The sequence below is a fragment of the Cavia porcellus genome, unplaced genomic scaffold (assembly GCF_034190915.1).
Source record: "Cavia porcellus strain 051 isolate PalLab524CR breed Dunkin Hartley unplaced genomic scaffold, mCavPor4.1 scaffold_24, whole genome shotgun sequence".
Taxonomy (NCBI): Eukaryota; Metazoa; Chordata; class Mammalia; order Rodentia; family Caviidae; genus Cavia; species Cavia porcellus.
In genome coordinates this window covers 19600371-19628176 of record NW_026947507.1, presented here as the reverse complement: position 1 = coordinate 19628176, position 27806 = coordinate 19600371, and the positions used below count along the sequence as shown (strand labels likewise).

The following is a 27806-nucleotide window of genomic DNA, read 5'->3' as shown; positions in this document are numbered from 1 at the left end:
CAATTGCATATTTTGGGTTTTATTACTCCTACATTTCCTATTACTTTTTACACTAGAAACACAATGTGATATTTATAAATAGGATTCTTACTTAATTCACTTATGAGGATATTCTCAACTTGCCTCCATTTACCCATGAAGGCTCAAGATCATCCTTTTTAGAGCTGAGTAATATTCCATTGTATAAAAATAGCATATCTTTTTCATCCACTCTGCGGTTGATGGGCATCTTGTTTATTTCCAAGATTTAGCTATTACAAATTGTGCTGCTATGAACATGAGTGCAAATATATCTCTGTGATATGACCTTTTCGGTTTTTCTGGGAAAATATCCAGGAAGGGGAATAGCTGGATTGAATGAAACTTCCAATCCTGCTCTTCTGAGAAATCTCCATACTGATTTCTATAGTGGCTGCACCAGTCTACACTCCCACCAACAATGGAGCAGTGTTCCTTTTTCCCTGCAGCCTTGCCAACATTTGTTATCAGTTGATTTCTTGATGGTAGCTATTCTTTCTGGAGTGAGATGAAATCTCAATGCTGTTTTAATTTGCATTTCTCAAATGATGAGTGATGGTGAACATTTTTTCACGTATTTATTTGCCATTTGTATATCTTCATCTGAGAACTGTATGTTCATCTCAGATACCCATTTTTGGAGATGGTCTTTGAATTTGGGAGGCTTGATGTATTTCAATTCTTTATATGATCTGGATATAAGTCCTCTGTCTGAGGCGTCGTAGCTAAAATTCTTTCCCATTCTGTGGGTTTTCTTTTCACTCTGTTGGTTATTTCTTTTGAAGTGCAAAATCTTTTCAATAATATGGGATCCCAGTTGTTGATTCTTTGAATTTTTTCCCTTGCAGTTTCATTTTTTTCATGAATTCTCTGCCTACCCCTATGTCTCCAAGACTTCTACCTACCATTTCTTCCAGTAGATTTAGTATTTCTGTTTTAATATTTAGGTCTTTGATACATTTAGACTTTAGTTTTGGGAATGGTGTTAGGGATGGATCTAGTTTCAGTCTTTAGCTAATGGAGAGCCAATTTTCCAACACCATTTATTAAAGAGGCTATCTTATTTCCAATGAACCTGGAAGGTTTAGCCCCTTTTGTCAAATATCAGATGGCTGAGTGTCTTTGTAGTTGTGTTTGCATCTTCTAACCTGTTCCAGTAATCCTCAGGTCTATTTCTTTGTCAGTACTATGCTAATTTTAACACTGTGGCTTTGTAATATGGTTTCAAGTCAGGAATTGAGATGTCTCTTACTTTGCCTTTGTTGCCCAGAATTGCCTTTGCTATTCTAGCTTTCTTTTGCTTCTAAATGAATTTTAGCAATGTTTTCTCTAGATCTATGAGGTATGTTAATGGTATTTTGATTGGAATTGCATTGCATCTATATAACAGTTTTGGGAGTATGGCCATTTCAAAATGTTGATTCTTCCTAGCCAAGAGCAAGGAATATGTTTCCATTTTCTAATATCCTCTTCAATCTCCTTTTTTAGTGTAGCATAATTTGCTCCATATAGGTCTTTTACATTCTTAATTAGTTGATTCCTAAGTATTTCATTTTTAGATGCTATTCTGAAGGGCAATATTACCATAATTTCTCTCTCAGTGAGATTTTTATTTGTGTACAGTAATGCTATTGATTTTTGAGCATTGACTTTATATCCAGCTATGCTGCTGAATTTTTTTATTACCTCTAGTAGTCTTTTAATGGAGTTTTTTTGGTCTTCTACATAGAATATCATGTTATATGCAAATAGTGATAATTTAACTTCTTCTTTCCTATCTTTATTCTTTTTATTTCTCTCTCTTGTCTGATTGCTCTGGCTAGTATTTCCAGAACAATATTAAATAGGGTGGTGATAGTGGACATCCTTGTCTTGTTCCTAATTTTAAAGCGAAAACTTTCCATTTTTGTCCATTTAGTAACATGTTAGCTGTTGGTTTGTCATAGATGGCCTTTATAAGATTGAGGCAGACACTATGTATTCCGAATTTCTGAAGGGTTTTTATCATGAACATGTGTTGGACTTTATAAAAAAAAATTTCTGCAACTATTGAGATGACCTTCTGGTTTTTGTTTTTGGCTCTGTTGATGTGGTATATTACATTTATTGATTTGTGTTTTTTAAACCACCACTGAAATCCTGGAATGAATCCCACTTGGTAATAATGTATAATCTTCTTGATGATTTGCTGCATTCTATTTGCCAGTATTTTATTGAGAATCTTTGAGTCAATGTTCATTAGTGAGACTGACCTGTAGTTCTTCTTTTTGGTTGGATCTTTCTCTGGTTTTGGTATCAGAGTAATACTTGCCTTCAGGAATGATTTAGGGAGGATTGTTCCTTTTCAATTTCATTTTAGAGTTTAAGGAGTATTGGTATCAAATCTTCTCTAAGTTTCTTGTAGAATTCAGTCATGTATCCATCAGGACCTGGGCTTTTCTTTGTTGATAAGCTTTTAATTACATTTTCAATTTCAATAGCTGGTGTTGGGTTATTCAAAATTGCTATATCTTCATGGTTGAGCTTTGGTAGTTCATATGTTTCTAGAAATCTGTCCATTTCCTCTGTGTTTCCCACTCTATGTGAGTAGAGATTTTCAAAGTAGGTATTCATGATCTTTTGAATTTCCCTGGGATCTGTAGTAATTTCCCTCTTTTCAGTCCTTATTGCATGGATTTGGGTTTTTCTTTCTTTTTCTTTATAAGGTTAGCTAGAGGTTTGTCAATTTTGTTTATTCTCTCAAAAAAACAGCTTTTTGATTTATTAAGTCTTGGTATTGTTTTGTTTGTTTGTTTCAGTTGCATTGATTTCTGCTCTAATCTTTACAATTTCCTCTCTCCTATGAGCTTTAGGTTTAACTTGCTCTTCTTTTCCTAAAGGCTTGAGATGAAACATTAGGTTGTTTATTTGTGCTTGTTCTGTTTTCTTGATATGAAGTTTATTGCTATATATGTCCCTCTTAAAACTGCTTTCATTGCATCCCACAGATTACAGTATGTTGTTTCTGCATTTTCACTTAATTGTAGGTATTGCTTTATTTCTTCTTTAATTTCATCTGTAGCCCACTGGTTGTTCAGAAGGTTGTTATTTAAGTTCCAGGTATTTATGCAGGTTTTGCAATTTCTTTTGCCATTAATTTCCAATTTCAGTGCACTAGGTCAGATATTATGCATGGGATAATTTCAATACCTTTGCATTTACTTAAGAATATTTTATGGGACAATGTATGGTCTATTTTGGAGAATGTCCCATGCACAGCTGAGACAAAAGTATTCTGATGTGGTTGGGTGAACCCTCTATAAACATCCACTAAGTCCAATCGCTCACAGATATGATTCAATTCTATTATTTTTTTGCTGCCTTTTTTTCTAGTTGATATATCTCTTCGTGACAATGGGTGTTAAGGCCCCCTGTTACAATTGTGTTCTTGTGTATCTGGTTTTTCATGTCCATTAGTATTTGTCTTATATAGTTGAGTGCTCCTGTATTTGGTGCATATGTATTTATAATTGTTAGTTCTTTCTCTTGAATTTTTCCACTAATGAGGCATACTGACCTTCTTTATCTCTTTTAATCATTTTAGATTTGAAGTTCATGTTGTCTGCAAATAGAATAGTTACTGATGCTTTTTTCTGGGGTCCTGTTGCATGGAATACTGTTTTCCATCCTTTGAATTTTAATCTATGAGTTTCTTTTGGGGTCTAATGTGTTTCTCTTATACAGCATATTGTGAGATCATGTTTCTTGATCCATTCTGTCAACTTATTTCTTTTGATAGGTGAATTGAGGCCATTCGCATTTATGAATATAACTGATATGTACTGGCTTGACTTTGCCATGTAATGTTCCAAGTGTTTGCTTTCTGCTTTTCCCCCTTCTTTAGTGCTTGTCCTACCAGGTAGTTTTTTCTGTTGTTGTTCTGGAGATTGTGGTCATTTTTATCTCTATCTAATATGTCTTTCAATACTCTTTCTAGGGTTGGTTTGGTGGACATGAATTTCTTCAGTTGTTTTTTGTCATGGAAGTATCTTGTTTCTCCATTAAATTTGAATTAAAGTTTTTCTGGGTACATCAGTCTGGGTTGAAAGTTGTTTTCTTTCAGAACTTGAAATCCCTCACTTCAAGCTCATCTTGACTTCAGGCTGAAAAGTGTGCTGTGATTCTAATGGGCTTTCCTTGATAAGTGAATAGTGTCTTTTCTCTAACAGCTTTTAGTATTCTGTTTTTATGCTGTATGTCTGGGATCTTTTTTATTAATGTCTGGGTGTAGATTTATGTTTGTTGTGATTGTTTGGGATCTTATATGCCTCACTTGTCTGCATATCAGATTATTTCCCCATAATCTGGGGAATTTTCTGCTATTCTTTCTCTGAACATTTTATTTGTGTCATTTGCATTCCCTCCTGCATCTTCACTGATACCTATTGATCTTATATTGTTTCTCTTGGCATCATCTTGAAGCTGTTAGATGGTCATTTCATGCTGCTTTGTTATTTTTAAAAGTTCTATCCTTTCATGATCACTAATTGTGATCCTGTCCTCAAGGTCCGAAATCCTATCCTCAGCTTCATTTAAACAGTTTTGCCAGCTTTGAATAGAATTTTTTGTTTCTTGGATATCTCTTTGAGTTTGTTTCATGAATTCTGCTTGTTTTCTATATTGTTCATTCAAAGTTTCAGTCAGTTTCCCATGCTCCTGTACTTTTTTATCTATTTCTTCTTTAGCTGTGCTCAGCAACTCCTTTACTAAGTTTGTTATTTCTATCTTTATAAGAGACTACTTCTAATTTGATTTCCTTCATAGCCTCATAGAGTTGTTTTTTTTATTTCACTTGCTATCTTTTCAGAGACTTTTGGTGTGTTACTTTTGAAGTCCTCTATTTCAATGTCTCCTGCAATTGCTCCTGGTGGACTAGATGTTTGAGGTTGTATTTTGCTTTTTTGTTTTGTCACTTTCCCCTTTTGAGTTAATATTTGGTCCTTCAATCCAACTAGTGTCAACTGTTAGTACAGTAGTATCTTGGAGTCCTACTGTAAGGTTGATGTTTGTCCAATTGCTAGGTCCCACAATGAAGATGTGGACTAGTCACCTGACTTCCCCCTACTGGGCCTTTGGGTGAGTCCTACATTCTTCCTGGGATAAACAGCCTGGTGTTGGTGTAGAAATATCTTACTTTTTGAGAACAGCTAGGCATTTTATTATCCATTTTTTTTTCTTTCCTTAAAGACTTCCATACAATTTGGTATGTTCATATTGTTCTCTGGGCTATGCTTTAGAGTGAGTTTCTCTCAGTATGTCAGATTCATCCTCATCCTATCAAATGCACCAATGCTTTGTATTTTTCTACAATAATTAAGAGATAAAAGCACTGCAACTTATATAAGTAGGGTAAAGATTTAGACGGAATCAGTCAGTTTCTTCCAAGTGATTGGAGTCTTGTATTAGGCATGCAAGTTGTTGATAGTGTCAGAGCCCAAATATATTTCTAATATCATGGGTCAAATTCTTTAGAATCACAATAAAACACTAGTGATTTCAGAAATATAATAGATATCAAAAACGGAGTAGGCTTTGGACAATATTTTTGTGGAGCTTCTTCACTTTGCCTTCATGGCGTGAGGTATAGAAATCCCCTCCATCCCTGGTGCAGCTGAATATTCCTACACCATCTGTTAGAATTGTCTGAAGACAAACTTATAGGTGTATCTTGGGTAGAGATCAATCATGCTCTCCTCAAAATGTAGAAGGCATCTTTAGTTGTCTTCTTTTTTTAAAGAAACTCAGGATATGACTCACATGAACTTGTAGATTTTGAGTGTCATCACTGACTATGAAGGAACAGCTGGTTGCAGAAACAGAAACTAAACTATTTCTAGGAGTTTTGCAATCAGTACATGCAAAAATGCATCATAGTAAGCCTTGAGCTATTTACTGTATTCTTCACTGTTTTTTTAAAGATTCAGTAGATTGTAGATAAGTACTGCATTTTTCTGGTGAGACTTTCTTTTGGTAGAATTCACTGAAAAACTCTTCAATGACTTGAGGAACCTAAGGGTGACAGGTGATCCAATTTGACTATAAGTAAAAGGTAATGGGTCTGAATAGATAACTGACAGGCTGGAGGCCCTCATTTATTAAACACTGTTCACCTGCATCTAATTTCTCATATTGCAATGCAAGTGTTCAGTCAATATGAAGGCTGTTTTGAATGTGTCTTCAGAGTGCCGTTATAAAGAAGGAAAACTTCCATTGAAAGTTTTCTCTCATAAGGACTAATGTGGCCAGAAAAGACTTGTGAAGGATGCAGTTACAGTTTCCCTGGTGTCACACCTGGCTCTGACAGGACCACCACTCCACCCTCCCTGTGGTGGACCTTCATATCACCTGCTGGGTATCTTCACTCTGCCTTGTAACTGTGCATACCATGCCTACAGAAGAATATGATCTCATTTGTTGGTTCTTAGTACCATTTCCTGTGCAACCCATGTTCTGCTAAGAAAATTCTTACCTGTGCCTATGACTTCAAGAGTATTATTTATTTTATCTTCTGGAAAATTAACTGTTCCTGTTGCAGTATTTAGATTTTTATCCAGTTAAATTTTAGTTTAGTAGACGATGAGGTGTATGGGCATAGATTCAATATACTGCATATGGATAGCAAGTTTTCCCAGCAACACTTAATAAACAGGCTCTTTCCTCTAGTGTATATCATGGTTCTTTTGTAAAATATCAAATTACTGAATGTGCTTAGGGATGTTTCTGAATTTTCTGTTCTCTTCCATTGATCCATTGTTTTTGCACAACTACCATCCTGTTTTTATCACTGTAGCTTTGCAATATAACTTCAAGTTTCAGATTGCTTCCTTCTTTGCTTTTGCTGCACAGAATTGATTTTGCTCTTATGTATCTCTTGTTCCATAATTTTAGGATTTATTCCTCTAGTTCTGTGAAGAATACTGTTGGTGTTTTGAGTGGAATTACATTAAATCTGTATGTAAGTTTTGAATATATGGCCATTTTGATTGTATTTGTTCTGCCTAGCCAAGTGCTGGGAACATCTTTCCATTTTCAGATTTCCTCTTTCATCTCCTGTTTCAGAGAAGTGCAGTTTTTGTTATAGATCTCTTTTACTTCCTTGGTTAGGTTAATCACTTGTGAGTGTAATTTTTTCATGTTTTTTTTTCTCAGTGAGTTCATTATTGGTATATAGAAATATTATGGATTTTTGTGTTTTGAATTTGCATCTTGCTACATTGCTGAATTTTGTTATTAATTCTAATAGCATTTTGGTGGCATTTTGGGAATCACACCTGCAAATAATGATAATTTCCTGTACATTATTTCCTGTACATATCCCTTTAATTTCTTTTTCATCTTATTCCCTTTGCTAATATTTTAAGTACCATATGGAACAGGAGTGGGAATAGTGGATGTCCTTGGCTTGTTCCTGATTTTAGAGGGATTGCTTTAATTATCTCTCAGTTTAATATGGTATCTCTCTATCACTATAGAGTGGTATGTTTGTCATAAATAACTTTTATCAGATTGTGAGATGGTCCTTCTATACCTATTTTTTCTCTTCTTTAAACACGGATTGATGTTGGATTTTGTCAAAGGCTCTTTCTGTGTCTATTGAGATGAGTATGTGATTTTTGTCATTGCTCTTGTTTATAAGACATATTTCATTTATTGATTTGCATAAGTTGAGCCATTCTTGCATCACTAGAGTGAAGCCTTCTTATCATGACATATATTATTTTTAACGATCTACTGCATTCTTCTTGTTGAAGATTTTTGCATCTATAGTCATTAAGGAGATTGGTCTTATTGTTTTTTAACTATTGTTTTTCTGGTTTTGGAATAAGACTAATGCTAGTTGTGGTTGACTAACTAATGTTCAACTTGTGATACCCAGGTGAGCTAAATTAGTGTGGTTCTGTGAGAAGAAGGCTCACCTAAGGATCACTGCCAACAGCTTAAAAGGAGAACTGGAGGAGAAGATGTGCTATTGATTCTTTTGGATAAGACTGTCAATACTGGCTTTCCTGATATGAACTCAGCTGTTTTCATTGTTGGAGGAGCTTGGCTTCTCACTGTCACTGAGAATGATTGTGATTCTCTTTAGGAGAGTTCCTGTCATTACCCTGAATGTTACTTCCTGGCTCCCTCAGCCTTCACAGATTCTTCATTCCACTGGTGCAGACTTTCTAGCTTCCACCTTGGTACTGACTTCCATGAGAAATTGTTATGGGCTCTAGGCATTCAGATGGACTCATGTAGGATAGTGTCGTGCAGGTCCAGGACCTCAACTGGATTCTTTGGGACTTTAATGTGTGAATAGATCTCTCTAGCACTCCTACACACTTGAATATTATGAAATAATTATATAAATGTTGTTTCTTGAATTAAAGCTATGCCCTTGAAAACTTTGACTGTAGCACTAGTTTTCAGGAATGACTTTTTTTTTTTCTTTTAGTTTCACTGAAAAGCTTGAGGAGTGTTGGGTGTTAGACCTTCCTTGAAGTTCTTGTAGAAGTCAGCAGTAAATCTATATGGACCTGGGATTTTTTTAGTTGTTAGATTTTTTTTAAATGCTGCTTTCAGTTCATTGTTTGTTTTTGAATTATACAGAATTTTCATATATTCTTGAATTATGTTTTTAAATTTTGATGTATTTATACAATTTCTGTATTTCTTTTACACCACTGTTGTCTAATTTCATTATACAATGATCTGATATGAATGATGTAATTTTAATTCATTTAAATTTACACATGTTTTATCAGTTAGCGTGTAGTCTATTTTGGAGAAAATTCATTGTGCTGCTAAAAAGAATGACATTCTTTTGGGTAGAACACTTCTGTAGACATCTAGTAAGACCATTTGTTCAAAGGTTTTGCTCAACTAATATTACTTTATAGATTTTTTGGTCCAGTTTGCCTATCTACTTGTGATGGTGGAATATTGAAATGTTGCATTATAGTTTTGTGTGTGAGGACCAGGGATTTAGCTCAGTGGTATAAGCACCTGCCTTGTAAGCATGCAGTCATGAGTTCGATCCCCAGTACAAAAAAGAAAAGAAAAGAAAAATTTGCATGTGCATTTATCTGATCTTGTGGAGTATTTCTTTTATAGAGTGAGGATGTGTTATGGTTTGTGTCTAGGTGGTCCCCCCTCAAGCCTCTTGCAATAATGGAGATGGCTGAATGTAACATTTGTGATTAGTTCATTGTCTAGTGCTGGAATTGCTGGTGAGTGCTCCACCCACCTAAATATAAGGGTGTGGTGTCTTTCCTCTCTTTTGCTTGTTCTTGCTTGCTGTTTGCAGCACCCAAGAATGGTGGCCCCGCCATGCTACCCTGTTGCTCAGAGCCAACTGAGTATGGATTGAAACCTACAAAATTGTAAGAAATAAACCTTCCCTTCCCTAACTTTGGGCATCAGGTATTTTTGTTTCAACAATAAGAGAGAAAAGTAACAAAAACACGGTGTAATATTGTTCATTGCACATATCTTAATAAGTTATATATTTTCTTTTGAATTTTTCCCTTACAAATAAATACATAGTCACTTTTTGACTCTTCAGATCAATTTAGGCTTGAAATCCATTTTTTCTGAAAATAGGATAGCTAGACCTGCTTTTGGGGAGGCGTGCGTTGCATGAAATTTTGTTTTCTATCCTTTGATTTTTAATCTGTGGATGTCTTTCTGATTTGTATGTGTTTCTTGTATACAGCATGATGTTAGATTTTGTTTCTTGATTGCTCAGTCTATATGTGTCTTTTGACTGAGGAATTAAGATGACTCACTTTGAGAATTATTACTGATAGCTATTGACTTATTCCTGTCATTGCCTTATTTTCTTGTTGTTGATTCCCTTTCTTTCTCTTTAACCTAACTGCTCACTTTATCCGCTATGTCTATTATATTAGACCTTTTATCATTGCTAGAGCCATTGTTTCTTTCTAATGCATCCATGAGAATTTTTTTGTAGTGATGCTTTGGTGGTCACAAATTTCTTTAGATGATCTTTATCACAGAAAGGTCTTATTCTCCTTCAGTTTTGGAAGACAGTTCATCAAGACAGATCAGTCAGGGTTGGTGCACTTGGCAGCTTGAAATCCTTCATTGCAATCCCTCTTTGCCTTTAAGGATTGTATTAAGAATACTTTTGTTATTTTAATAGGTTCTCCTTTATAAGTGATTTGTTGCTTTTCTCTAATAGCTTTTTTGTTGCTCTAGCTTCTCATATTTCTATATTTATGTTGGATTCTTATGCTTGTTGGTTGATTATAATGAAAAGTTTTATTATTATTACAAATACCTATTTAATTAATATCTGATAGTCAGCTGTGACCTCTCGGACATGGCTACCTGTTGTCTTTTGCCTCTATCCTAGAATCTTTACACATCTATTAAGAGAGGGCGGTTACAGTGATTTTGTCATGGTGCCCAGTTCTCTGGGAATGATCTGCAGGCTTGTTAATGTTTCTTTTTCTTTTCTTTCTTTCTTTTTTTTTTTTTAAGATAGGGTCTTGATGTGTACTTCAGGCTAGGCTTGAGTTCAATGTGTAGCCCAGGCTGGACTTGAACTCATGATGATTCTTCTGCCTCAGCATCCTGAGTTCTGGGTTTGCAGGTATATGTACCATGTGTAGGCAGAATTGTTAATAAAGCAAAAGCAATTCACATAGTTATATCCAGAGAAAACCAATTAACAGCAACCACTGTATCTCCTTGGCCATAGTAATAATATGAGTAGCAATAATAGCACCAAAGGCAAACTGGATATTAGCATATCCTTAGCAATTGAAAAGAGATCTGCAATTATAGTACTCACACTAACACAGAGCAAATATTGACCTACAGTAAACATATAGTAAATAGAACAACTTTACTTCCATTAAAATGTACATTACATATTTTCCGTAGTCACCCTCCTCTTCCGTTGAACAGCAGAATATCTTATTCTTGTCCAGCTATAATGTAAAATCTTATGATTGAATGATGTATTCTTACCTTCATAGCCAAGAATTATTAAAACAAAGTTATGCAATGTGAGCAACAGTTCATAGTAACGACAGTTTCTAGTGAAATATGAAATTAAAAACATTTGTCTTCAAGTTAAAAACTGCATGATATTGGTTTCTAAGCATTTTATTAGCTGCTTATTTAAAAATGTTAGAGATCCATGTGGTAGATAAAAACATTAAAACTTTTATAGTTATTGTAGAAAATTGAATAAAGAAATGGAAGTATGAAAGTAGCAAACTCAAAAGAAAATTCACATCAATTACTTAGAGGAAGAATTTTGTGAATACTTATTGAAGGAACAGGACAAAACTAGCAGAAGAGTAATTGATTTAGAAAGAAGAGTGACTATCTCATCTGCCTTTTCAGCCATTATAAAATTCAATCAAGTTTGGCTTACATAAATTTGGATGAGAAACTAAATGTTAAGAGAGAAGTATGTATTCACAGGGGTCAAAGTATTAGGCTGTGAGGAAAACTGGAGTTTATTTGTTTTATGAAATTCTTCAATGGAGAATAAATGAATTACAAGGAGACAAAGTGACTAGTTGAACTTGCTGGTGGTGGAGACTTTTTTATATCATATGATCTTGCTACTCAGTATGGAGCAGGTGACAAGTTTCATACCTTCAAACTTTTAGAATGATAGGTGCTTAATTCACTCCCGCCCCCCGCAGCTCTACTGAACCTGGATCTGCATTTTAACAAGATCCCATGATGATTCTATGAACATGAAAATCTGAGAAGAGTGGTCTTACTGTTCATATAATGCTTTTAGTTGTTTTCTACAGTAGTTTTGTTGCCTGAGAATATAATCCCCAGGGCAAGAATATGTTCTTGCTTATTTGTGAATATCTTGGCAAGAAGGTGCATTAAGAATAGAACAAAATCTTTTTCAGTGTAAAACAGGAATCTTAGTAAAAATTTCAACAAAATCTTAGAAAACTGTTGGTTAATTAGAGAGCAACATTATTTTCTTAACTTACTGAACAGAATAATCACCACATACATTTCTCCATTTGTTTGAAAGAAATGGAGCCAAAAAATAAATTATTTGATTGTGTGAATTTGATGAAATCCTAATAAATTCTAGAGTGTTGAAAAATCAGCTTTCCAAAGTCATCTCAAATATTTTTTGGAAATAGACAAAACCCACATCAAATACTAAAAGAAAAAACTTTATGACCTTGGAACATAAAATGCACTCTAAATACTTGTTTTCAGTATGTAAAATTATCAATACATACTTGCTAAACATGTATAATATAAAATTATCAATGTGTCCTTACTAAACATGTATCTGTATAATGTGAAAATCCTACCTAAAATTTAGAGAAAATGGGCTCATTGATGGAATCTTTCATTGATTCTTGTTTTTTTCCAAGAGGTCCATATTTTATGACAACCAAAAATTTTTCCTTTTCTTAATAAAAAAGATATATGACTAATTTTCTTTCATTTGGTGTTTTATCTTCAGACCAGTGAGTTCCTAGTTGATGCTGACAGTTTAATGCACCAGTCTCCATAAAGAAAACATGACTGTAGAACCATGATTATGGATTTAATAAGAAATGGGCTAATTTCAGGAACAAAAGGTATTTTTCTGATTATAACAGCTCAAATGGACTAATATAAATTAATACTGCAAAGGAAAGTGATGACATAATATCAAAAAGGTACAAATGACTCTGGTGCTGGATAAGGGGTAAAACCTTGGAAAACTTTTGTGATACGGGGTAAAAGTGTGCTACTGGGTGATTCATATAAGAGAGCTCAGGAGGATAGAAGGCCAACTGTAGAGAGAAATTCTCTGCTCTTAGAAAGCATTTAAATGCTCATGAAAAGAGTATTAGTAGCAATATCAACAGTAAAGACCATTCTAAAATGGTGACTGGCTTATTGAACACTGGAGGAAAGGCTATCTTTGTTAGAAAATAGCAAAGAACTAGGTTGCATCATGTTTGTGTTCTAATGTTTTGTCGAAGGTAAAAACGTAAGAAAATTTGTGGAAGAAATTTCCAAGTGAAGAATAGCCTCATTCTTCATCAATTATTTTTAAATAGCAGAAAAATTAAAACATTGTAATCCATACTTTTTGATGAAAAGAGAAGCAGAATATAAAAATTTAAAAAATTTTCCTCTTATTATGTTTGCCATACTGGGTCTTGAACTCAGGGTGTTCACACTGAACTGAGGTCCCATGGGGATTTGAATCTTATTTTTATTTAGAAACAGTTCTAAGTCACTAGATTGCTCCAGCTGGGCTGTATCTCAGCCTATCTGTATTAGAAAAAATGAACAAGACTGACAACTGGAAAAGAAAAAGGGCACGACCTAGCAACTTTTTGATGAAGAGATTAGTGTGAACTGACAGTGGCAACAGGAGTCTCTATGATCTTCATCCAGACAGTACGGGGAGATTAGTCAGCTATCTAAACAGAAGTCATGAATTCTGGAGAATGATGGACAGCATATTATAGTCCATTTGTTTACATTGCCCCCAAACTCATGAAATGTCAACGCTCAAGATGATGGTACTAGAATTGGGTCCTGTGGGAGATGTCTGGATTAATTTCTGTATGAACAAGACTCTCCAAAATTAATATGCCTTTTCCACCATTTGACAACACGTGTAGAAGTTGCCATTTGTGAACCATCAGACAAGATTTCATCAGACATAGAATACCTGGATACCTTTCCAGTACTGTGTGAAATAAATTCTGTTGTTTAAAAAAAAAAAAAAAAAAAAAAAACTACAAAGTCTATGGTAGTTGACTATAGCAACCTAAATAAACTAAAGCAAAGAGTAAGAAGTAACTGATCAACCATTTCAAGTGCATTTATAGGAATACCTACACACTATCTCTAGATTACCTTGCATTTTAAGAGTCTTCTCAGTCTACCTTTCTCTTCGGTGTCCTAGATCTTCCTGGAGTTGAATGAGTATGATTCATAATTATCATTCACAGCATTTTTATTTTCCTCAACCTTTCTTTTGTCCTGTCCAAGGTGGCTTGAAGACAGCTGACAGGGACAACTAATATTTTATGCTCCAAAGTGGTTATTGAGGTGTTTCCTTCAATGATGCAGCCTGTTATTTCCAAAGGGAAACTTTCCCCCATCAATTTAAGACACATAAATATTAATGTATTTTTAAATATTTTCATGCATTAAGATCCAACTCGATGCCTATAATAATTGATAGCACTGTGCAGCAATTAGATAAAACAGTAATGAAGATGCTGGCCTCATAGAAATTAAAATGGCAATAGCTAACCAAGAGTGTAATTTAGGGTTCTGTGGAAATGAACATGTAAATTGGTTGCTCCCCAAAATTAATGTAAAATGGAGTAAAGCTTTGAAAAAAGGAAAATTTGAATTTAGCCTTAGAGTTGAACAAGTGAGGTGATATACGAAATATTATGGCTACCGTTTACCGTGAAGAAAGAAAAAGAAATGAATTATCATTGTTTCCTTTGGAACAATTTCTAGAGTTATTTACATTTTCAGTCCTTAGTGATTATGGTGTCAAGAAAAAGCACAAGACACTCTATATTCTGTTGCATATACACAAGTCATAGATATGCTTTGATAATTTTTATTTACTGATTTGTGCTGGCTTGGTGCTGGGATTGCACCCCGGGTCTCAGGCAAGCTAAACCAGCACTCTACCACCGAGTTATATCCCAGGCCCTGCTTTGGTAATTTTAAATATTTAAGATACTCCTTCTTCATCACTTTCAGTGTCTTACAAATTGAGTTTAGAATTTCTCACTAATTCAAATTATTTCCACCCTAAATTTCCCCAGGCATATTGAAACTAAAGTTCCCAGTGCCAGACCGCTTACTAATTCTACTTTTGAGAATACTTTATCAATCTCCTAAGCTAATGCCAAACCCAACATGTCTCTCTGTTTTATACATGTCTTCATATTCTTCACTTCCTTATAGGAATATGATTTTAAAGAAACATTAAAAGAAAGGAAGATTAAAAATAAAATCTTTAAATGTAAACTTTACCATAGCCTAAGAAAACAAGCAAGCTACTGAAATACCACCGATGTGCCAGATTTACTATGTTACCACCCAAGTTTAGACTGACTAGAGATTAGAAGACAGAGTAAAAATGGGCATTATTTAACTGACCCCTAACTACAGTTTTCAAGGAATTATTATCAGAGAACTCATTCTATTGTGAGTATATGGGAGAAATCTTGTAAGAATGAAAATGGAGCTTTCTAAAAGGAATTTGGTCTTCCCCACTTTGCTCTCTAAATGTGATAGTTAACCCTGATTGTCTGCTTGATTGCATGAAGAAGCACCTAGGAAGTTTGTGAGGCACACTCCAGGTCTATCCCTGGAAGTGTTTCCAGAGACACAGGCTTGGTGGGTGTACTCCCCTCCCGAGGCTGAGGTCCACGTGGAATACAGTGTGAGGGGGAATCACAGGCACTTCCTTTCTCTCTAAGCATCCCTCCCTCCACCGTCTACTGCCTCACCAGGGGCCTGAAGCCAAAGAAGGCAGCTGACTACAGACTGCGATCGCCAAAACTAAGAGCAAAGACCAACCTCTCCTCCTACAAACTCATTTATGACTGGTATTATTTTTCACGATGATAGAAAGCTGAAAACACACTAATTATCTGGAATGAATCTGAAATGGTGCCAGTTTTAGAAAAAAATCTTACTGCTCCAATGACAATCTGAAAAAGACCTCTGTCACCAGTTTGGTATGACCCTTAATAAAATGGAAAAAGAAAAAAATTGAAAGCATGCCTCTTAATTGGAAATGTCACACAGAATTTGTATAAAATTAATGTAGCCTTTCTTAACGTTTAGATATATTCTTACTGGAGTGACACAATTTTCAAAACAACCCCTCAGAAACTTTTGAAGTGAATATATTTTATGAGGGATTATCTAACAAAAATGAATTTTTAAAGATGTGTTTTAAAGTGTTCCTGTGAATAATCACTGCTTAATCTTTCCAAGATTTCAGAGTGAAGGAAATTTTTGCTATTGAAAAATTATCTTTCTTAGTTTGTTTTACTGACAACAGGAAGAGGTAATATTCAATCCTTCTAAGGAATATTGGCAAAATTCTACACATGTATTCACATTATTTAATGGCTGCACACAGCTGAGTTGTTTTCCTTTCACTTAAATATTTATTGGCAGTAAAATTTATTGTAAATTCAAAGGAATTCATTTTAATGCCTCAAAATTATGAATACTCAAGCTTCAGAGACATTTGAATGTATCTGTCAAATGACAACAATAAAAAAGGCAAAAATTTTACCAAAATATGCTTTTAGCATTAAGTAGTTCAAGTTATTTTTGTATCATGTTTTTCTGTGGAACAAAGGTATTTATATGAGGACGTTGAACAGTCAGCTCATGGACATGTGGAAATCGCATCCCCGCAGCGTGAGGATCCTCTGTGCAGAAGGTCTGTGCTGCGGTGACTTTGTGTGTAGGGAATGAGTCAGTTCAGGCACAAGGGAAAACAGCAGAACACAACACTTGGACATGAAGATGTTGGAGCTGCAGTGCCATCAGATCAGCTTTTCCATCTGTCCCAATTTTGCAACTATGTGAGTATCTCTCTTTTTCTGCCAAAATATGACTAAAAATTAAACAGGAACTTTTCTGGGGCTAAATCTTGGGCAGATCAAAATGCTCTTAGAAGGAGATGACATGGTATTTTCCTAATTAGTGTAAACTCACTATTGGTTAAGTCTTTTTCCAGAGCTTTATAAAAATAATTGACTAATAAGTATGTTGCTAAGGGATTTGTAAATTCAACAATTTCTACAATTGTAAGTAGATGTCTCATACAATAAAAAATAGATAAAAGCATCAATGATGAAGTAAGGACAACAGATTTTTCCCCATGTGCCCATACTTTGAGAGCATTACTGTTGAGGAGATACCATTTTTCATTTAGTTACAGGAATAAATATTTTAAAAAGTCTGTTTGAAGTCATATTTATAACTTTCAGCTTTGTTACTTATGAACAATATATTAGAGTATATTGGTCTTAAATTCCTACTGTTATTATTTAATATTCTGTGTTGATTTATTTATATCAAATATAAAGTTAGGGGATTAGAGCTCATAGATAGTCGAGCCATTATGAATTCAATAGAAATTCCAAAAATTTTAATACTATAAAAGTTAAAATATTTTTCCTTGTACTTTCATGTGGTGGTTTTATACAGTAAATGTAGTTCTGTAAATATGGTGGTAAAAAAGACCAGAGAATTTCTTGTTGATTTAATATCTTTTGCTGATTTGCAAATATTTTCTCCCATTTTGAAAGTTGCCTTTATTTTCCTTAGATGCATGCTCGACTGTGCAGAATAACTTTTTTTTAATGCAGAATAACTTTAGTTTAATGTAATCCTATTTGTCTACTTTTTCCTTTAATGCTTGTGCTTTTGATGTATCTAAAACATCAATTTGTTTCTTTTTTTTTTGGTTTTCTAGTAGTTTTAGGGTTTCATGTTCTTAACAAAAATGTAGACAAAGGATGAATTTTATCCTTTATGTAGATGTAGTTTTCACTTCCTCATTTTGCATTCATAAAATACTTGTTGAAGATCAGTTCACAAATAATATAGAATATAAGAATAGCATAGAAACTGTCATGGTTTATGTTGGTGGCCCCCTGGCTTCATGTGTTTGCATTATGCATTTGTGATTGGTTCATTGTCTAGCACTTGAATTGATGGTGTCAGTGCTATACCGGCCTAGGGGTGGAGCCAGGATGTGATGTAATGGCAGGAAGAAGGTGTGTGTCTCTCTCTTGCCAGTTTCTGTCTTGCTGTTTGCAACCACCATGAACTGGGGCCCAGCCATGCCACCCTGCCTTGAAGCCAACTGAGTATGGACTGAAAACCCCAAAACTGTAAGAAACAAACCTTCCCTTTCCCAACTTTGGTCATCGGGGATTTTGTCTCAGCGAGGAGTAAAAAGTAACTAAGACAGAAACATTTCTTGACTTTGTAGTTGTTCTGTGGTATTTGTTCTGATGTCAAACCCATGCTGTTTTGGTTATGATAGCTTACAATATAATTTGAAATCAGAAAACATGGTGACTTCTGCTGAACTTTTTATTTTCTTTGGCTTATTTTGTGTGTGTGTGTGTGTGTGTGTGTGTGTGTGTATGTGTGTGTATTATTTTTATTATTTTTTAAAGGGAAAAATGCCTCTGGATTTGGGGGAATGTCCCTCCAAAGCTTCATGCATTCATGCAGGCATTTGTGATTGGTTCATTGTCTAGCACTGGGACTGGCAGTGTGAGTGCCACACTCTCCCAGGGGTGAGTAGCTGGCATCCAATATAAAGGAGGGCAGGAGGTGTGCTTCTTCCTTTTGCCCTTTGGCTCTGGTTGCTTCTGGTTTCTCATGCAGCTGCTATGAACTGTTGCCTCTCAGCCATGCCACCCTGCCTTGGAGCCAGCTGATTAAGGACTGAAACATCCACAAACTATGAGCTAAATAAACTCTTTCTCCCTTCATTTTGGGGATCAAGTACTTTGTCTCAGCAATGAAAGAAAAGTAACCAAGACAGGATTTTTCACAGGAATTGAAGTGAACCTGTATATCACCTTCAACAGCATAAACACTTTAATGGTATTAACTCTTTTGATTCTTTAATCATTTGGCTTTGAAAACTGTCATTGCACCTATTCATTGCATGAATTTTTGTATTTTTTAACATCCCAACATGCATATGTGTTATAGAAGTCCTATTAAAAGAATAATAGCACATTTTTACAAAGTTTCTGATAACCTATGGTGAGGTGATCTGTTGCCAGGCTCAGGTGGATTCAAATTTGTAAACTTATTCACAAATTAACTTATTTACACGAAAAACAAATTGGGAGTCATGGTTTTGAGTCCCTACAAAAGAAATATTCTGGCATTCAGCTTTGAAACCTTCCTTGTACATACTATGGAAGCAAAAAGAGGTTAGAATATGCAAGTGAGGAAACTGATGATTCATTTAAGTCATCACTTCCTCAAAATAGAAACAAGGAAGGAAAGGATTCCAAGTCTTTGCATCTGGAAACTCCTCCTCCAGACTGTATGCCAGAAGGAGCAGCAATTTCCTTATAGATTTATGGTTTATAATCCCCATCCACATAAGGCTGGGGAAGAATGGGCTATTCATAAAATTTAGAGAATGTAAAGACAATCAATATATCATTTAGTATTTGAACAGGCTTCCACAATTGAAAGTTTTCTAGGCACTGCCAAAAATGTAAAAGAAAAATACAGTTTAATTACAGGTTTCCTAAGGAGTACCAATTTGCTTTCTGACAAATTAAATACCCTTAGTGTATGCAATTTACTTTTCTCCAAAGTCAAGGTCACAGAGTTCAACATTTCTGAAAATCAATCTTCTGGAGCAAGTAAAGAAAGAATCTCTGACAGTGACCAAAAGCATGTGCTTAAGGGTAAAAACCCATTGACGGCTAGAAGAGGATAATGCTTTCCTTCCAAGAAAATTAAATCTCTCTCTCTCTCTCTCTCTCTCTCTCTCTCTCTCTCTCTCTCTCTGTCTTTGCCTCTCTTTCTGTCTTTACTGAAAGAACAGAATATATCATCATCTTTCAGAATATATCATCTTTAAAAACTTCCCAAAACCAACCAAACAAAAAACCATCCAACTTCACAGGCTGTAGGTAGTATATAATGCATACTGAACTATTAAGATGTTTTCCACATTAGTTGAAAACACTCAAACTTCCTTGTCCTTAGAAACCTCTTCCCTTTATCTATCTTTAACTTTGCCTTTAATTTATTTAGTTTTCAGGTTTCTTACACAAGAGAAACTATTCAATGGTCAATCTTGGGTGTCTGATTTACTTCACTTAACATAATAGTTTCAAGATGTATCCATTTAGGAAGATAGATCTTTTGCAAATGGAAAAAGGACCAACTAGTGGAAGGAGAGGGGAGGAAAAGAAGACATAAAATATATTAAGATGTGTTCTGTACATACAAAAACTCCCCAAGATGAATGTGAATGTCATGTACTATAAGCATGTACTAATTAAAATAAAAATTAAATAAAAAGAAACTTTCTCATATCATTATATTTTACAAATGCCAAGAGTTTGTACTAAGTATTTCAGAAGACAGGACAATCCAAACCAAAATAAAACTTGGAGTCAGATGAGTAACATATTTGTTTTTATTGCAGAGTTTTTGGTTCCTCAAAAGATTATTATAAGTAGTTAAATTAAATAGAAATTAATAGGTAATAAGATAGAGATTGTGAAAAGATTCACTAAGATTGTGAAAAGCATGAGAAAACACTAAAACTGTGCCTGGAGGCACTTCTACTGAAGGCCAAGCCTCAGTGATCAAGCTAAATGCCTGTCTGAGGGAGGAGCAGTAATTGGAGACTGTACTGTGATTGGTATCACTTGATCCAGTAAAGTAGAAATAGGCATAGTCACACAGGTTGGTGACAAGAATATCTGGATCCAGCACTAGGTAGATGACCAGAGTATCCAGATGCATCCCTTTCCCAAAATGCCTTTTTTTTTTCATGTATCCTTATTATGTGACTTGCTTTGCTATTGGGCCAATATTAGCTCATTGGCTATATTTGTACCCTATAGATTGATGGCAGCTTGATTCATGTTGTATACACATTATAAACTTGCAGTATAAATTATCTCTGATCAAGGACCTTGGTGGCAACCCACTTTTGTTACCCCCCCCCCCGAATCTTTTCGACTCTTAATCCCCTTTATTCTTTGGAATTCATTCTTCAATTTCAGGGGACACAAGTTCAGCTTATCTGACATCTAGCAGGTCGGAAATTTTTCCTACATCAACTCTCTGTGTTTATACTACCAGTTGAACATCTCATATAGATTCTGTTCAGTAAAAGCCCAATGTGAGTGTATCTGCAAAGCCATCAACTTTGCTTTACTGTATTTCTGGCATAGAATTTAAATTTTTTTCATCTATAGTTAAAAGAAAATCATTGACATTTACAAAGATGACTTTTAAGATTAAACTGATTGAAGCATTGAATAAAGCACTTAATACCAATGTTTGGATATTTGTTCTCACTTTCACTGATGCTTGGAAATGCTTTTCCTTCATTAAGAGTGAAGAAAATTAATAAATATTTTAGCAAAGAATTTGAACAAATATGTAGAGAGAATTAATGAGAATATTTTGTTTCTATAATTAACCAAAAATGTAGCTTTTGAAAAGGTATTTGTTTTTCCACCCCAAAACTCTGGCAAATAAATGAGCAAAGAACATTCCTTCATTAGTATTCTTTTGATGTGAGAAGTGGTTGAAGTCGAATTATCCAAGCAGCATAAAAAGAAAAAAAATTTAATTAAGGTTTTAAAAGTTATGAAACTGTCAGTTGTAATTTTTGAAGTAAATCAAACATCTAGAGGTTGATGTAGGAATTATATTTCATCATATAGTTTGTAAATGTAGTTATAAATATAGCTTTAAATACATTGATTATTTTTGTCAAAAGTTACTATAACCTAGGAAATATCACATGTACCATGATTTCATTGTGTTTATAAAGAAAATACTGTCAAGAAATTTGAAAGATATAAAATGTTAAACTAATTGTAGCTAAGTTATTCTGTTACATTTTCATTGAAGCTAACAGAAGACAGGAGAATTTGGATTAGACAAAATCGTTGATCACATCACAGAGATGAGCATAAGCACTGTGTATCTTTGTTGGTTTCCTTTGTCCTGTGTTACATGAGAGTGATGCAAATTAATCCATGTGGATCCTGCACATGCAGGGGTTTTTTGTTTTTGTTTTTGTTTTTCTTGGTATCACAACTGAAAAAAACACACACACACAAACCTGCTTCTTTTATAATGCACTAAAGTCAGGTTTTCATCCTGGATGATTAAATTATCTTTTTAAGCAAATCTACCCATTTTACCAGATAGAGAGACTGCAATTATTGAGGCTATGCAATGTACAGACATCTGTGAAAAGACAGAAAGACAAAGACAGTTATTTTTTGCTTGCAAAATGTTTAGAAATAGGAGAGGTTCATGGGAAAACTTACTCCCAACAAAGTGGAGTTGATCTGGAAAGGAATTATTTAAGTAACTCAGTTTTATTAAATATAACAGTTTTTCCTGAGACATCCTACTCTCTTTAAATCAAATTTGTTTGTGAATGGTAACAAGCAAAGTTTATTTTGTAATTATACCTGTGGTTAAAAAAAGAATTGCGTATTCCTAATAACTTCATTGAACTTGTGATTACTTGTTTCTGGAAATCGAAGAAGTATATTGGATCAGTGAGTACAAAAAAAAATTTGTTATGATTAATCTAGTGTTTAATGCTGGGATCATTTCCAGAGTCTCCTGATAGTTCTCAGAAGAACTTTGATGCCAATATATTGATCTAAAAGACAGCAAATTGATAGCTTCCCAGAATAATATTTGAATAGACTCTTCCTTATAATTTATTTTAAGGTCAATGATTTTGAAAATAGTTTTGTTTTTGACTTTGAATAATTGTAGCTATAAAATTTATTCACAGAAACACCTAGATTATTATGCAAATGACAGGATGAGAATATACTCAAAAGGTAGTCAATTTTGGGAGCAGTTTGAGGCTTCTGCTTACCATACCACGTATGTACAGCTCTCTGAAAGTACATAAGGATCCCTATCATCTTTCATACTTACATACTTATCATACATATTTACCTGCCCCTCTCCCATGGATTTTTGTTTCTTCCTGGTAGGGAAAGTAGTTCTTTCTGCCCCCAGAGTTACAGGAGTCTGTAACTGTTGTGTGAACCACTCCCTGTCTCCTTTTGAAATAAACCTCAGCAGATTAGATAAGCCTCAGTTGTCTTGTTAGATATGTAAAAACTGATAACAATGCAATCTTCTAAATATATATAATGCTACCATTGGAACTTTATAACAAGCATTTGAAATAACAATCCTAAATGCTGTAATATCCTAGAGATTATTTCAATAGACAAATGGGCAAAGAAAATTCATTTTAATGAGTCACTTTTAGGTGAACATGGCAAATACTGAGCTTCATGAAATTACCCAAATGTCCACTGCCACTTGAAGTCCATCAAATCATGATCTCCTAGAGTTGATGAAGAACAGACAAAGTTCACTTAGAGAAAACTATCTGAGCAGTTGTTGAAAATCAGTTAAAAGCAGTGGTTCATGGAGTTAAAGGTAACAACCAATAATTTAGGGTGTAAGTGAGAATCAGTATAGCATCACATACTTGATAAAGAGGCATGATGTAAGCCTCTGATGAGCTCTACCATATACATGTGTTAAATATCACAAATTAGAAGATAAAGATTGTTCACCTACATGTTCTGTAATTGTCGATGAAGTGCCAGTTCTCTTCCGTGATCCTTTGGTCAGCTTTTTCATTGCTGGGGAAACCTGAAATCCAAAACTATAAAGAAGAAAAGGTTTATTTTGGTTCATATTTTCAAAGATTTTACTCTATATCTTGCTGTCTTCCAAGGCTAAGCTATCATGGCATGTTGGGGGAAAGGTACCCAAGTTTGGGCTTTCAGAAATCAGAGAACAGAGGAGGAGAAGGAGCCAGGGACCAGATTCCCCAAGATCACAACCTGTCTTGGTTACTTTGTCATCACTGAAACACAATTCCTGACACCTACAACTCTAAGAAGGAAAATTTAAATTTGGCTCACAGTTTGTAGAGATTTCAGCCCATAGTTAGCTAGTTCCCAGGCAGAGGGACATGGCAGAGAACTGCTCATTGCATGGCAGACAGGAAGCAGAGAACAATCAAGGAAGAGGGGAGCAAGTTAAACCCCTCTAGGCTACAAGTCTCTATAAAAACAAAACTAAATACTGCCAACATAAGCCTAAGTTAAACACTTGCATTGTAAAATGAAGAAATAGGAGGAAGAAAGGAATGGGACCAAAGCAAGACCAAAACTCAACAGGTAAAACATTAAATCCTGTGTTCTGTGTCCAGCATTTGGAGTAAGTTGTGGTGAGATGTGAACTTTAATGCCTCCCCAGTGCTTCCAGTGCTGCAGGAATTGGAGCCTTTAGGATTTTCTCTTGGGTGGACTTTGCTCACTGCTTGTAGTTTTCCTCAGTTGTTCTCCATCCCTGGCTTCTCCAGGTTTCTTGTGCCTCTATTGCACTTTTTGTTTCACATTTATGGTTTCACACACTGTCCTTTCATGGGCACACTGACCTCCCAAATCTTCTTCTAAAATCTGAATGGAGACCTCCCTGCCCTCACAGCTTCTGTGTTCCACACATGTGTAAACAAGCACCACATGAATAATGCCAAAAGTGACGCAAGACGGAGTGGTAGCTAAGTTCTTTCATGTCTTGCAGATAGAGGCTTCTGTCAGGATAGCATGGTGAGCTGAATCCTCGCGGATCAGTTCCTTTCACTGAGATGCCACCATTCTGCAGCATGTTGACCTGGGTCTAAAAGCAAAGTCTTTCACTTGTCCATCATTGAATCCAAGAAGGGTGGGTACAGTTGGATTCCTCCAATGCCATCAAGGCAATTTTGAATTATCCAGAGGGGCTCTTCTTAATGTTAATCATTTCAGCATCAAGGTTTCCTTACCCCATATTTACGGATTTCAGATTTACTGGAGTTTCCTGTCTGATCCAACTCAAAAGGTGTTAAACAATTCAGCTATGTATCTTTCTCTTATCCTCAAAGTAAAGCCAGTAGATATTACATGCCTATATTCTCAAACTTCTATGCCTTCCATAATGAGAATAGCTCTAAGCTAATTGACATTCCCCTGTGTTCTCTCCCTGTTGACTAATAGGTACTGTGTAAAGGGTCTATGTGCTCAAATAAAGTAAAAAACATGTTTAGTAAAAAGATTAGTTGTTTAACTTATGACAGGATTTGAATGCAAAGACAAATGTAGCCTGCTTTTACCCACAACAAAGGTAATTCTTATTGACTTTTAAAGACTCCACTCCCATATTAATCCTATTTTAAAGCCTTTTCCAACTAGCCACAAGCTCTCTGCAGCCTGTGCTAACTGATGAAGACTATAGATTCTTCTCAATATGAAAGTTAACTAAAATATCTATAAGATTTAGCTCATCTTTTATGCTGTTTAATGGTTTTCATCTTTATAGTCACGGTATCTAGCACACAAATAGTCAATGTCCAGACACAATGCACATGGCATATGTGGTTTAATGAATAGTTGTTTTAATGTTAAGAACTAGATGGGAAGAAATTAGTGTAAGGATATAATTAATCTTTATGTCACGAACTGATTAAAGCAAAGAATATACAATAGATGTAGATAAGATTTTATGTATAAAAATTCATTCCTTGTTACATTTTTCTGTTTTTTGATAACAAAGTAGGGTTAATTGTAAATAAAAAAACAAGTAAAAGAAAGTAATTTCTCAATAACATTGAGAATCTAAATGCTTGTGATTATTATTAATATAAAAATTGCAATGCAACAGTGCTCAATTACTTTTAACATGCATAAACATGACTTAGTAAAGGCTAAGTAAGTATGAGATCACAACTTATATAAATTACAAATATACTCATCAGAAGTTATTTTTTAAATTTTCTATTTATATTTCATAGAATGTTATAAGCACAAAATGCAAGTAATTAATCCTTAGAAGTTTTTCCAGTAACAAGTCTTTAACACTTAATTAGCCATCGTGTATTTTAAAAACTATAGCAGGATAGTGTTAAGAAATTCTAATATTGAGACAAGTTATTATTTATAGTGGGGAAGAAGATCCAACTTCTACAAGCAGAATCCTCCAAAGGATGGTAGACAAAAATATTTTTGGCTCAAAACTGATATGACTTAAAATTTTATACCAAATGCAAGATTGGATCATTATCACATTTACTTTTTATAAAACTGGATAAATGTGTTGTTATTTTGCATAATTTTGAAATAATATTTTACCTCAGAAATGTGAAATTTTATCAAGAAATACTTTCCTCATCTCTTCATTCTTGAAAAAGGGAAATGATAAGAGTTACTAAATACTTCTGTCTCTTTACTTAAGGGGTAAGAACTAAGGAGATTCATGTTTAGAGTTAAAAGCAGCAGGATAATTAAGACCAAATTCCTATCTCTTGCCTAGGCTGCAAGTTGAAAAATGAAAGCTTGTTGTCTTGTTTTCACATCCCTAAGAGAATGTTAAAAAGTGATTTATAGTTTCATCACTAGGTATTTATGAAAATTGATTAAATTTTACCAGAGAATTACAGAAATAGTAGCAACTCCCAAAGTAAAACAAATTCTTCCATTACTATGCTCCAAAACAATTTAAAATACGCTACAATCCACATATTTTTAAAACATTTGCAATTGAGAAGAGAATCATTCAATTAAATTATTTCACTATCTTTTATTTTCTTTGTTTTAGCTTCATAGTTATTTATAAATTGTGTGTGTGTGTGTGTGTGTGTGTGTGTGTGTATCATTATGTACCTATAGCATTAGAGGCTATTTCATTCCTGCAAAAGGTTAACATAGTTTACTTATCAATAACAGTGTTATAGGAGGGAATGTATTAAATGCCCTTTGCTATTAATTTTTAATGTGTTTTTATTCTCATAGTGTTTTAACATAGATAAGGACCCAATAAAGAGACAATTCTAAATTCATGTTTCCATTTGTTATAGCAAGTAATTTGCTGGTTTCATAGTTCAACATGTTGAAGATGAAAGAAGAATCTTCATTATGTATTTCTTTCTAATTAATTATTTGGGATTATAGGTAAATTTTTATCCTCATAGAATTTAAAATGCATTCAGGTATGATGATGGAAATAATTATATGAAGGAAATGTGAAAAACGACTTCAATCAAGTCCTATCTTTATAAAGTGTAGTAGTCTCCTAACCACCCCAGTATTCGATAATCTTCCATTGGAAAACATTTTGTTATAGAGTTAACAACTGGGTTCCATCTCCAGGCATCAGTAGTGATGTGTAACTACCTACATTCAAGCTCATACACACATAGAAGGCATTTCTTCCCTTCCCTAAAGTCACCCACAACAAAAATATCCTTTTCTCATATCCTTTCTCTATTCTTACCAACTATTGCAAAAAATAATCCCCAGTTCTCAAAGTAAATGTTCAGGACTTTAAAACAGAAAACCAAACCAAAGAATTCTCTTTTCTCAGCAGTGTTAGTTGTGTTTCCCTAAGATTTTAAATTTGAAGGCATGTCTCCTGAAACCTCACATAAGATTGTGAGTAGGTACAATTTGCCAACTTCACAACATAAGGAACCCAAACAAACTAGTATAAAATAAATATACCCATAATTGTTTACAATTCAGATGTGATGCAGTTTCCCATTTTTTCTCATGGCAATATGCTTAATTCACTCATGTAAATTTATCTACATGGTAAAAAGATCTCATATTTCTTTGCTTGGTAGGCAAACCATGAGCAAAAGCTGTAGTGCATCAGAATGGAAGACCAAAATCATAAGTTTCTGCACAGCAAAAGAAATGATCATTCTAAGAAACTGGAATTTTCCGCAAGTAACTTGATAACAGTTTTCAGAGTGCCTCATATTTGTAGAGGAATAGTCTCAACTGGTCCATGATGGAAATTAAGCAATATTCAGTGTTTATCCGTTGTCTTTTGTATATTGGGAATGTGTTGAACATCTACATTATCAATAATTTAACCAGGGGTCAGTCGTTGACCAAGATTTCTTACCTAGTAAA

The 27806-nt window shown here is 34.4% G+C and overlaps 1 pseudogene; it reads right to left on the bottom strand.

Moving 5' to 3' along the window:
- Nucleotides 1–5187: 5187 nt before the first annotated feature.
- On the bottom strand, nt 5188–5744 carry LOC111756602 (archaemetzincin-2-like; annotated as a pseudogene).
- Between the last annotated feature and the right edge of the window lie 22062 nt (nt 5745–27806).